Below are 13,513 nucleotides of genomic sequence, written 5' to 3'. Positions count from 1 at the left end.
AACACCAAATGAGTAGAGGAATTCCAGCAAAGGGAGAGGCTAGCGGCTGCCCTAATTAGGACTCGAGCTAAACAGGTCAGCTCACAATACAACACTTCCTTTAGAATGTAGACTGATGAAAACTGGTTTGCTGTTAGATAACTGTATAAGTGAGATTTGATAAATGATCATGTATTAACATTATTGTTGAAACAGTAGACAAAGGGTACCTGGGGACATAATTACAAAAGTGTAGTGAAGTGACTAACTAGTAATTATTCATAAGTTTTGCAGTTCTTTGCTCTTATGACTAGATGTTCCTGTACGCTAAATGAGAACAATGCTGAAACTGACCACATGTGATTGAAACTGCATTAAGCTTCAAGATCAAAGAACAAGGACAAGAATAAAGACTTCGAGGACAGCCAGCAAGAACTTCAAATGGGTCGGTGGTCGCAAAAGCAGCCCTTCATCTCAAATGGATCCTTCATTGCGCATGATTGGATGTAGGCAGTACTATGATAATCGTTTGCCGTCGTTTTTATGTATATGTGTACTAATCTGATTAATAAGCAATTAGTTATTCTATATAACCTGTTTGTGCTAAAGCTGTGGCATGCACACTAGGTGGAACTATCCCCCGTGCATCCAGCACTGCAATGAAGAATGCCCGCTTTCTAAAACTCCAAAACGAGTCTTAGGGAGTTTCTTTGACCAGCTTTTCAGTATCAGAGGTACAAGGGAGGAAAGAAAAAAAAAAAAAAGAAAAAATGGGCAGGGGTGTGGGAAAGAGAAGGGACCAGGGGAGGGAGGGGCAGGGAGGGACCAGAACGCCGAAGAGGGGAGACGGGGCCCCGAGGGCCCGGGGCTCACCACAGCTCTTGTTCTTGGCACTGCCAGGAGAATTTGCCAGTTCAGATGATTCTTTCTGCTCCTCTCCCGCTCCCCACCTCTTCTGTAACTCCGGCAGCACGGCCGTCCTCCCCCTAGGAGTAACACAGGTCTTGCAAGACGAGGCTTCCTAGGCAAGGAGCCTCGCTCGCTTGCATGCTATGTGGCCATGCGGCATACGGACCCTGCGGTGCACCTCAGCAAGCCCCAGGGTCTGCTGTATCCCTCTGCATGTGGCATCAGGGTTGCAGGAGCGACAGCAGCCAGTCAGCAGACGCTGGCGAGAGATTTACAACAAAAAATAACTCCTGGTTCAGGTGACAGCCTGAAGGCAGGCCACAAGAGACCCAAAGCTGCTTCGTGCCAGAGGGGCAGCTCTGTTCGGCAGGAAAGGCCGCGGCCCAGCGCACCAGATGCGAGCGGCCCACCTGTGAGTGAGCGATACCCCGGCGACCCTGGGGCTCGGTCGGGGTGGGCACCTCCGTGCTATCAGAACGCTGCTCTCCTAATCCTGCACGCACGCAAGGCTTCTTGCGCGGGGCTTGTCTCTTATCGAAAAGACGGTGCACAGTGTTACTTACCGCCCTGCCCTCTGGCGTGCAAAGTAATCAGACGTGAGGCAGGGAAAGCAAAGAGGCCTGTCGGGATATTAGATGTCCTCAGCAGAGGACCATAGAGCCCTCGAGGTTCCATCTTTGCTCCCTACAGGAGCGTGGCTCCGCACTCCTTGCCGCTCCTGCCAGCAAGCGTCACAATTGCCCTTTGCCGCCTGCAACACGGCCCCAGTACTGCCGCTTACAGAGCGAGAGGCGCTCGCTATAAAGCGGCGATGAAGAACAAGGACGGCCCGTCGAGATGGCAGGAGGAACACAGAGAGCCTCCAGCATTAGCCAGGCAGGGCTTGCAACTCACCTCGTGTCCTGGTTTAACGCCAGCCGGCAACGAAGGCCCACGCGACCGCTCACTCGCTCCCCCGCCCCCAGCGGGACGGGGAGACAATCGGAAAGGGCAAAAGTGAGAAAACTCGTGGCTTGAAACGAAAACAGTTTAATCATCATTAAAAAGAAACAACAACAACTTGTAAGGAAAAGAAGGAAAAAAAATGACAGAGAACATGGTGCAGGCAGCACACCAGGGGTCTGGAGCCTGATGGATGATGGGGGGTGGTGGTGTGGAATATGGAGGAGGGAAAGGAGGGAGGCAGGGCAGGAGACAGGAGAGCAGGGGGCGCAGGGGGAAACAACTCGTGTGGGTTAAAAATTCGTGTGGGTGAAGGGGGTGGGCTGGAGCAGCGAGGAGCATATGGGGGAGACACGGACACAGGGGGTAGGGTATGTGTGGGTACAAAAGTGCACAGGGTGTACTAAAACAAGTTGTGCTGCTTCACAAAAACATGGTCCCACCTGAATTCAGTAGGGTTTCTTCTGCTCTTAAACATTAATCAGGCACTTAAAGCCTTCAGTAGACTTTTAAGTCCAAACCTCCAACAATTTACGTACTCTTATCATTTCTGATATCCATGATATGTGAAAATAAATCTTTCAGTTTAATAGTTGTCACTGAGAAAGATACGTGTTAATCTAAACCACACAAGGGGAATAATATCATGTTCGCCATGTAGACTTTACTATGAGCTTGAAATTAACTTCTCAGGATCTTTTAAGCTTCTAAGCATAAAATAATTAGTGTAGCTTACAGATGTGGAAGAGAAATATTTTGGTATCAAAACCAAAGTAGCCTTCTCCTCTGTGAACTGCAACAGAATCTGTAGTGTTGCATCAACACTTCAAAACCCACTCTGTCTCTCCTCTTTTCTCATCCAATGTTTTGTTTATTTCAAGAAATTCTTTCATTGTCTATCCCATAAAATGAGAAGTAGATTATTACGGAAGAGCTCCACAGATAAAAAGTTAATGCATTAGACTAGCTGTGATATAAAAATTACTGGAGATATATTTATGTGTGATGTTCTGATGAATTATCTAGTTGTTTACAATTGCTAGGACTTCTCTCAGCGGTAAATCACTGGCAATGTGCACGAACACAAGAAACTCTTCACGGGGCACATTCATCCTTTATGCAGTTCAATGAAGTTTTTAAATCACAAAAAGATTTGGCTGTTACACAGTCTGTGTAAATTACATGATAGTAACCCAAACCACAAGACCATGTGTCTCATACTTTGCTCTATTGCAGAAGAATCTCAGCTTGCAAAGCACATCAGTTTTCTGTAACACCGATAACCAGGGTTCACACAGTCAGACTTTTCAGTTAGAAGGCCACAGAAAGAATCATAAAGAGACCAAGTATCTCTTCCTTAAGCATCCTGTTTACAGACAGCTATGTTACCTCCAAGTGCTATGAACGTTACTTTCTCTAAAACTATCTTCCATTTAGTTTTCCTTTTTTTTCTTTTCCCCCCCCCCCCCCCGAAAACAATCTTATAGCTTAATCCTTATAGGATTTTTTTCAAGTTTTGTTTTTTTTCTAATGAGTATCAACACATGAAAACTCTAAATAGTTTCAGGAAGGTCAGTATTTGCTACAGTTGCACTTGATCCAACATCCCACTTTTTTTTCCAACAAGCAAATGAGTTCAACCAAGTTTCTTTCAAGAGCCATACAGGAGAAAGTACAGATTCTGCTCTGTCTGCTAACAAGCAGGCGAAGGAGCTGCTGCCAATTTGAATACTATACAGGCTCTGCTGTGCCCATTTTGAACTGGGGAAGAAAAATAGCCCTTCTTGTTCCAATATTTAGGTCCACTTTTTCTCATTTGCAGAGCAGATCCACTGCCTTGGGAGACTGACCAGAATTACCTGGAACGAACGTTATTTTTGCCTAGGATCTGTTTGTTAGTTGAGAAAACAGTCACTATGTCTCTATAATAATATCACACGATTTCATCAGTACATTTCTGTCTCAAGGGGCCCAGTTGTATTTTATTTTCTAGTAACACAGTATCTAATTCCGGACTCTGACTTAAGAGATGAGCAACATGCAATTTCTTCAATGTCTACTTATCACGTGAGGAAGTCAACAAACCTCTTTTCACAGTTACAAGCACTTTTCAAAGACGTGACAGTTCGCTCCGGTCATCAACTGACCCTGAACAAGTTGGAAAACATAAAAGGATCAATGAATGTGAGAAAGACCTTTGGTATTAGGGAACCCAGACAAACCGATGCAGCAGCTTTCTTCCCTATTGATTGGAAGAGAATGCTGTTTGGCTGCTGCTTCTACAGATAATCCACAAATTATTTGCTATTCTTCTTAGCCAAAGGGCTAAGGCAGTACCATCAGCAACTTCATAATAACCCCTGAAACAAGAAGCAGATATTACAGCTCCAAGTCTGAGGAAACAGCATCAATGATTAAGACAGCTCTAACATGGAAGGCCTGGTAAGTGGCAGTGGTATAAGGCACTAGCAATTTATCAGGGCTCTCTTTCAAATGCTGGCATTTTCTGTGACTTGGATTTTGCCTATTATTATGAGATCATTACATCACCTATCACACAAGTGTAACTTTGTTAACTTTGAAAGAAAAGCTGCTAGACAATATACAACACAAAGTTAGACAAGCGAGGGCAGTACACCATGATTTCACAGGCAATCTGGAATTGGGCACCCGACTTGAATTCCTGGCTTTGAAAACCTCTCTCCAAATGACTTACCATCTTTCACTAAGATCCAGCAGCAGTTCTCTCCTGTGCCTCACGCTCTTCTGTAGTCAGCCAAAGCCCACGGAGCTGCACTGTAAGCTTGAAGACCAGGATGCCAGCTTCATGTCCTATTTCTGTCACCTAGTTCTTATGTACCGTTTCTTGCTAATCAAAAGGCCCAGTGATTCCTCCTCACACATCACACTTGAGTTAGTACATCCAAGCATTATTTCTGCAGCACTACATTTGCACGGATTAGCTGCTGAACCCTCCAGATGATGTACTGCTTTTCAAGAAGGGTGTAGTACAACTGGTGAGGGTCTACAGTAAGTCCAAGAGGGTGCTCAACGATGTACAGGAGTCTGACTTCAAAGCGTAAATTGAAAAACAGCCGCTTAACCTGGAAAGGGCAATACTGAAGAGAAATAACAATGTTTAAACTCTAAAAGGTAGCTATAAGGAAGAACTTTTGTGTACATCCACTGCACACAGTTACATGGAATCATGGGGCTTAAATTACAACCTGAAAAACTTAGGGTATGTGGCAATCTTTGCAACAGTAGTAATAATTACAGGAAATGTTTAAGAATAAATTAGGCAAGCATTTGTCAAGAATGGTACAGAAAGTTGATCATTCACCTCTAGAATGAGAGCAACACTAGACTATCTTCAAAGGTTCTTCTTTCCCCACTGCTGTCCCTCTCTGTATTTCTACCCTCAAACACAAGCATCATCCCCAGCTCTGCACTTACAATTATATCTGCACATGCACGTGTCTAGATATGCACATTTATTTCTTCGTTACACACAGTCGAAGGAGAGTACTCATAGGTAAGCCAATTTACATAAACAGCTTTTGAAAGTTAAACACCTCAGCTTCTTGCAAAACGTTAGCCCAACAGAACACCGGGAGCGGTATGTAAATCCTTATTCCAAAACTGTGTTCTCTTAAATCTTATGAAAACCATTTCTAATATAAAGCCTGACTTGTCTATTTTCTGACACTCCCGTTCTCTGTCATCAGGTACTTATTAGACAGTAAAACAACTGACGGGGCAAACACCGTAACTAACACAATAGCTGACTTCCGTAGCAGTTGCATACCATGTCTGAATAAATGTGAGTTTAGTAGGTATATAGGTAGATACACATTCAGAAATGCACAAGAACTGAAAGGAGTAATCTGTAACTGGTAGACTAAGAACACTGCAATAGCATGCAATGTAAATCAACATGCACCTATAGGGAAGGGAAGTACAGAAACATTCTTCTGGATTTAAAAAAAAAAAAAAAACAAAACAAAACGCAGCAATGGTAGGAAAAGGTACTTGGAACGTGCCACTTACAATCCACTGAAAGAATGTCTGCAACAGCAGTAAGAACACTGGCAAACTACCTTCTCTGTTCCACAGGGCCTTGAAACCCATACGCATCGTCTGTTGCCACTTACCGTTAGGAAACAAAGGCACTGAGATCAGTAGAAGTGTGTAGAACACCGAAAATGAAACTTTTGAATACGTCACATGCAAGATCCTCATTCTCCGTACAGTCCACAAGGTTACACAATTGTAAAATACTTTGTAAGAATGAGAATCCTGAAGTTTGCCTTGGATTAAAAAAGTTTTAAAATTCCGTTTTGTTTTGAGTTTTTTTTCCAAGGGTTTTAGAAATAAAAGCATCTTGGTAAAGTGATTTTCGCACACTGCACAGACACAAGCAGTGTTTCTCCCACTGCGAGAGGAGTATCAAAATACTCTTATCTAATATGTTATAGACAAGAGTGACCAAGGTCACAGGAGAATCTGTACTTTCCCACTGATTACAAGGAACGGGCTAGGTGCTTTGTGCCTCCTATGCAGCTGGAGCATGCAGTTGCCTGGTAACTTGTTCTGAGCTATTGCATCTTAATCACACATACACGTAGGAATACCAAGCTGACCGCTTAGGTTTATCAGCCAAAACAGTTTACAGCAACACAATAGTTTAGAGCAATTCAGGAAGTTTAACACTGAATTTAGGTATGTGCTTATATGGTTTGATGAACAGAGCTTCTACAAATGAAAGGGAAACAACAGACGACTTTAGAGCATACAAAAGGTATAGTCTACAAACCAAATATCAATTATTCGCAATATTTACCTGTTCAAAGGGCATCATGTAATGTCTCAGACTCAACAAGCATAAACTGACAGACTGTTATGATTTGAAAATTTTAAAAAAGTTCTAATAGCGTGCCCAAAATGGAGGTGTTTCAGTGTTCAGGCTAGACTCGTTGTCTCCAGTAAATACCTATCTTAATTCTAACAAAGGATAAAACCTGATTTATAAATTTCCTCTTGTAAAAATGAAACTGTTCCAATCACCCTGTTCACTCCTATTTAAGATATTAAATAGGGCAAATAAGAAGTAACTTGAACCAATCCCTCCCACCCAGCTATAAACCAGGACCATATACAGCCCTTGCAGACTACACAAGATCCTGTCTCATTCCAGCTGTATCATTAGCATAAGCTGTGCAAACCCATGCAAATCAACAGGTTTTTCAGGCATAAAAGCAGACTCCAACAGCAGTTAAGCCACTTCTTACAACTGACAATGTCATACTTCCATCACTGATTATAGCACAAGAACAAAAAAGAATGGGTCTTTATTGTCCTTCATGAACTTGAGGGGCTGCAAGAAACCTGTGAAGTCACAAGCCTGGATTCTGTAATGTCACTATCAGCATAATTTCCAGATCAAAGATCCGGCCTCCTGTTAAGATCATCAAACATAATTTTGAGTTCAGAGGACAAGTCATCACAACACTAGGTTAGGTAGAGTATAAAACCTTATCATAAGATTCTCAACTAGTTTAAGTCAATGTATTCTGTGTGTTCCGCTGAAGTCAATGAAACTAAACACACTATCACAGGAAAGAGATATTTCAGCATGCCTCAGACCTGGAAAACTATCTTGAAAAATGCCCATAACTTTTAACACAAACTCTCTGCACTTCCCACGATCTCTCAACAGCGAGCAGTAGTAAGACCCTAACAGTTACTTGCAACCTATTTCTTGCATAGCATTCATTTTTATTTTAATTTTAAAAGGGGCAACTAATAAATAAGATTTTTGCAGCTACTCACAAAAATCAATAAGCAAAGACATTTGTTCCAAGATTTAAATTACTTGTATAATTTAAAAAACTAGCAAAGCTCTGTAAAGTAAAATAGATACATTTACCTACTAATGTAGGAAACTACAGACAAACTTCAGGAAATGACCAAAGGTGCAGAGGAGAAGCTAATAGGCTGAAGGCAGAAAAACAACAACAACAAACCCCCCCCCCCCAGGAGTTCTACAGAAAAATGAGTGAGCAGCCCACAGCACTGGCAGACAACAGATTTTTTTTATCCCCGCTTCCTCCACCCCTTCTTCTTATCCCCCCCCTCCCCTTTTTTTTAAAGGAAATAATTTTTCTATTGTGAAACACATTGTCAGTGATGCAGTTGAAGCCAAAAGTGTAAATGAGTTCAGGAGAGGATTAACCGAATTCTAAGACATGTGCCAACAGAACTGCGATAGAAAGCAACTGCATAATGGTGAAATGCAAACAGCTACTCTGAGAACGACACATTATTCTTCACTAAATTTGCCTTTTACCCTGTTGTATAGTTACTAATGTTGAAAAGAGTCACTGCTGTGCAAGAAACTAAAACTTACAGCGCTTCATGCTCGGAGAGAACTGTGGCCCATCAGCTCGTGGCTGTGAAGTCTTACAACTTAACACGTTTCACGGCGTCCCTTCTTCGAGAAAAGGCACACGCCACGCCGCCGTAAAGGGCAGCAACCGGTTTCGGACGTGCCAGACACACTGCCGGAAAGCGCGGCGTCTTTTCGTCGTGAAAAGAAACACGCCACGCCGCCGTAAAGGGTGGCAAGCGGTTTTCGACGTGCCCGCCACGCTGCCGGAAAGCGCAGCGTCCCATAGTCGTGAAACGGAGGACGCCACACCGAGGTAAAGGGCGGCAAGCGGTTTCCGACGTGCCCGCCACGCTGCCGGAAAGCGCGGCGTCCAACAGTCGTGAAATGGAGGGCGCCACACCGCCGTAAAGCGGGGGGAAGCGGTTTTCGACGTGCACGCCACGCTGCCGGAAAGCGCGGCGTCCCATAGTCGTGAAACGGAGGGCGCCACGCCGCCGTAAAGGGCGGCAAGCAGTTTCCGGCGTGCCCGCCACGCTGCCGGAAAGCGCGGCGTCCCGTAGTCGTGAAACGGAGGGAGCCACACCGCCGTAAAGGGCGGCAAGCAGTTTCCGACGTGCCCGCCACGCTGCCGGAAAGCGCAGCGTCCCATAGTCGTGAAACGGAGGACGCCACACCGCCGTAAAGGGCGGCAAGCGGTTTCCGACGTGCCCGCCACGCTGCCGGAAAGCGCGGCGTCCAATACCCGTGAAATGGAGGGCGCCACACCGCCGTAAAGGGGGGGGAAGCGGTTTTCGACGTGCACGCCACGCTGCCGGAAAGCGCGGCGTCCCATAGTCGTGAAACGGAGGACGCCACACCGCCGTAAAGGGCGGCAAGCGGTTTCCCACGTGCCCGCCACGCTGCCGGAAAGCGCGGCGTCCAATAGCCGTGAAATGGAGGGCGCCACACCGCCGTAAAGGGGGGGGAGCGGTTTTCGACGTGCACGCCACGCTGCCGGAAAGCGCGGCGTCCCATAGTCGTGAAACGGAGGGCGCCACGCCGCCGTAAAGGGTGGCAAGCAGTTTCCGGCGTGCCCGCCACGCTGCCGGAAAGCGCAGCGTCCCATAGTCGTGAAACGGAGGACGCCACACCGCCGTAAAGGGCGGCAAGCGGTTTCCGACGTGCCCGCCACGCTGCCGGAAAGCGCGGCGTCCAATAGCCGTGAAATGGAGGGCGCCACACCGCCGTAAAGGGGGGGAAGCGGTTTTCGACGTGCACGCCACGCTGCCGGAAAGCGCGGCGTCCCATAGTCGTGAAACGGAGGGCGCCACGCCGCCGTAAAGGGCGGCAAGCGGTTTTCCTTCCCCGCGCCGCTGCTAACGGCACACGCGTTAAGGGAGAGTCGAGAACACCGGAGGGCCAGCTTGCCGCCCTCACGACAGGGCTCGGGGGCTGCCTGCGGCTGCAGCACAGGCTTCAGGGGAGGGGCTGCAGCCGGAGGCAGCCGCAGGGGCCGAGCGGGGCCGGAGGAAGGCGCCGGGGGAGCTCCGGCGACTCGGGGTAGGCGCCCGCTGGACGCGCCTGGGGGGTGCCCGCCTCCGTCCCCTCTTCCCTTCTGTCGGCTCTCGGGGACCTGCCCGGCGCTGCCCTGGCCCGGCTCGCCTCCGGCGGACCGGGAGCCTGCCGCGGCGGCCGCTTCGCAGCTTCCCGTCCCGCCAGCCCCGGGCGGGCAGGAGGCACCCACCGGCCCCGCTCCCTGCGCGCCGCCACGCTGCTCCCGGGGACCGCGCATGCGCGCCGGCCGTACGACGACGTGCGAACGCCGGGCCGCAGTACCGCACTTTGTCCGCAAGGCGGCACCAGCGGCGGCGGCACTGCTGCCGCGCACCTGTGCGGTGCCGGCGCTGCTGTTCCGCGCTTTGCGCGCGGAGCGCCCGCCGGCACCGCGCCCGCGGGGCGGCAGCGGCGTTTCCTTACCGGGAGGGAGGAAGCAACGAGCGCGGCGGCACTTCCCCCCGGGGCCGCACTGCCGGTACCGTCGGACGGCACGTGCAGGACCGGGGCAGCCCCGCGCACTGGCAGCCTCCGAGCTGCAGTACCGAACATTGGCCGCGGGGTGGCAGCGGCGAGGGCTTGGCAGAACGCGCCAGCGCGCATGCGCAGCACCCCAGCTGCAGTACCGGACTTTGGTCGTTAGGTGGCGAAAGAGAGCGCTGGCGCAAGGGGCCGCCACCGCGCATGCGCGGCTCCCAAGCTGCTGTCCCGTGGTTTGGTAGCCAGGCAACAGGCTGAGAGCCGTAAAACCGCACTTCTGCGCATGCGCGTTTGCCGAGGCGTCGTGTCGCGATTTGGTTGCCTGACAACAGCGGCGAGCGCCGTAAACGGCGCAGCGCGCATGCGTGGATGCCAGGCGGCCGTAACGCGTTCTGGTTGCTAGGCAACAGCAAGAGCACCGTACAGGGGGGAGCGCGCATGCGCGGACGCCGAGCTGCCGTAACGCGTTCTGGTTGCTAGGCAATAGCAAGAGCGCCGTACAAGGCGCAGCGCGCATGCCGAGCTGCCGTAATGTGCTTTAGTTGCCAGGCAACAGCAGCTAGCAACGTAAATGTGCCACTGCTCATGCGCACCAGCAGGAGCCCACCGACTCACGCCACTGCGCATGCGCGCCTCCCCAACACCAGTTCCCACCTTCGCTCACTGGGCAGCAGAATCCGCATCTCCGCAACGATCCTCTTCTGAGCGTCAGCTGCATGAGGGACGACTGACAGCTCAGCCCAGTACAGACCAGCCGCAGGCGGCAACTCCTTACTGGGGGCACAGGGCTGACGTCGCCCTGCCCTCTCCCCACTCGCAGCCCGGGCACTCCTCTTCATCGCCTCCCTTCCAAAAAGCACCCGAGCGGCTGGAGCATTTACAGCAGTCATGTGCAAGGAACAGACAATTTGGGCGGCCTCTTCTGTCCCTGCCCCCCCCCCCCCCCTTATCTAGAGAGGAGAAGCAGCACAGGGAACCTGCAAATGCGGGGGGGGGGGGGGGGGGGGGGGGGGGAAGAAAAGGGGTGTCCCCTGGAGCAAGCCCCAGGGACTGCTGTATCCCTCTGCATGGGGCATCAGGGTTGCGGGAGCAACAGCAGCCAGTCAGCAGACGCTGGCGAGAGATCTACAACAAAATATAAAGCCTGGTTCAGGTGACAGCCTGAAGGCAGGCCACAAGAGACCCAAAGCTGCTTCGTGCCAGAGGGGCAGCTCTGTTCGGCAGGAAAGGCCGCGGCCCAGCTCACCAGATGCAAGCAGCCCACCTGCAAGCGAGCGATACCCCGGCGACCCTGGGGCTCAGTCGGGGTGGGCACCTCCGTGCTATCAGAACGCTGCTCTCCTAATCCTGCACGCACGCACGCAAGGCTCCTTGCGGGGGGCTTGTCTCTTATCGAAGAGACGCTGCACGGTGTTACGTACCGCCCTGCCCTCCGGCGTTCAAAGTAATCAGACGTTGAGGCAGGGAAAGCAAAGAGGCCTGTCGGGATATTAGATGTCCTCAGCAGAGGACCATAGAGCCCTTGAGGTTCCATCTTTGCTCCCTACAGGATCGTGGCTCCGCACTCCTTGCCGCTCCTGCCAGCAAGCGTCACAATTGCCCTTTGCCGCCTGCAACATGGCCCCAGTACTGCCGCTTACAGAGCGAGAGGCGCTCGCTATAAAGCGGTGATGAAGAACAAGGACGGCCCGTCAAGATGGCAGGAGGAACACAGAAAGCCTCCAGCATTAGCCAGGCAGGGCTTGCAACTCACCTCATGTCGTGGTTTAACGCCAGCCGGCAACAAAGGCCCACGCGACCGCTCACTCGCTCCCCCGCCCCCAGCGGAACGGGGAGACAATCGGAAGGGCAAAAGTGAGAAAACTCGTCGCTTGAAACGAAAACAGTTTAATCATCATTAAAAAGAAACAACAACAACAACTTGTAAGGAAAAGAAGAAGAACAAACGACAGAGAACAGGGTGCAGGCAGCACACCAGGGGTCTGGAGCCTGATGGATGATGGGGGGTGGTGGTGTGGAATATGGAGGAGGGAAAGGAGGGAGGCAGGGCAGGAGATAGGAGAGCAGGGGGCGCAGGGGGGAAACAACTCGCGTGGGTTAAAAACTCGTGTGGGTGAAGGGAGTGGGCTGGAGCAGGAGATGGGGGTGTGCATGGGGGAGACACGGACATAGTGGGGAGGGTATGTGTGGGTACAAAGGTGCACAGGGGGGTACTAAAACCAGATGTGCTGCTTCACAAAAATACGGTCCCACCTGAATTCAGTAGTAGGGTTTCTTCTGCGCTTAAACATTAATCAGGCATTTACAAGCTTCAGTAGACTTGCAAACTGAAACCTCTGACAATTTACGTAGTCTTCTAATTTCTGATATCCAGGATATGTGAAAATAAAACTCTTAATTCAACAGTTTTCACCGAGAATGATATGTGTTAATCTAAATCACACAAAGTGAATAATATCATGTTAGCCATGTAGCCTTTATTAAGAGGTTGAAATTACCTTCTCAGGATCTTTTAAGCTTCTAAGCGCAAAATAATTAGTGTAGCTCACAGATGTGGAAGAGAAATCTTTTGGTATCATAACCAAAGTAGTCTTCTCCTCTATGAATGGCAACACAATCTGTAATACTGCATCGACACCTCAAAACCCATTCTGTCTCTCCCCTTTTGTCATCCAATGTTGTCTTTTAGATATTTCAAGAAATTCTTTCATTGTCTATCCCATAAAATGAGAAGTAGATTATTACGGAAGAGCTCCACAGATAAAAAGTTAATGCATTAGACTAGCTGTGATATAAAAATTACTGGAGATATATTTATGTGTGATGTTCTGATGAATTATCTAGTTGTTTACAATTGCTAGGACTTCTCTCAGCGGTAAATCACTGGCAATGTGCACGAACACAAGAAACTCTTCACGGGGCACATTCATCCTTTATGCAGTTCAATGAAGTTTTTAAATCACAAAAAGATTTGGCTGTTACACAGTCTGTGTAAATTACATGATAGTAACCCAAACCACAAGACCATGTGTCTCATACTTTGCTCTGTTGCAGAAGAATCTCAGCTTGCAAAGCACATCAGTTTTCTGTAACACAGATAACCAGGGTTCACACAGTCAGACTTTTCAGTTAGAAGGCCACAGAAAGAATCATAAAGAGACCAAGTATCTTTTCCTTAAACATCCTGTTTACAGACAGCTATGTTACCTCCAAGTGCTATGAACGTTACTTTCTCTAAAACTATCTTCCATTTAGTTTTCCTTTTTTTTTTTCTTCTTT

The sequence above is a fragment of the Accipiter gentilis genome, chromosome 24 (genome assembly GCF_929443795.1).
Source record: "Accipiter gentilis chromosome 24, bAccGen1.1, whole genome shotgun sequence".
Lineage (NCBI taxonomy): Eukaryota > Metazoa > Chordata > Aves > Accipitriformes > Accipitridae > Astur > Astur gentilis.
Note: the sequence above shows the minus strand (reverse complement) of the source record.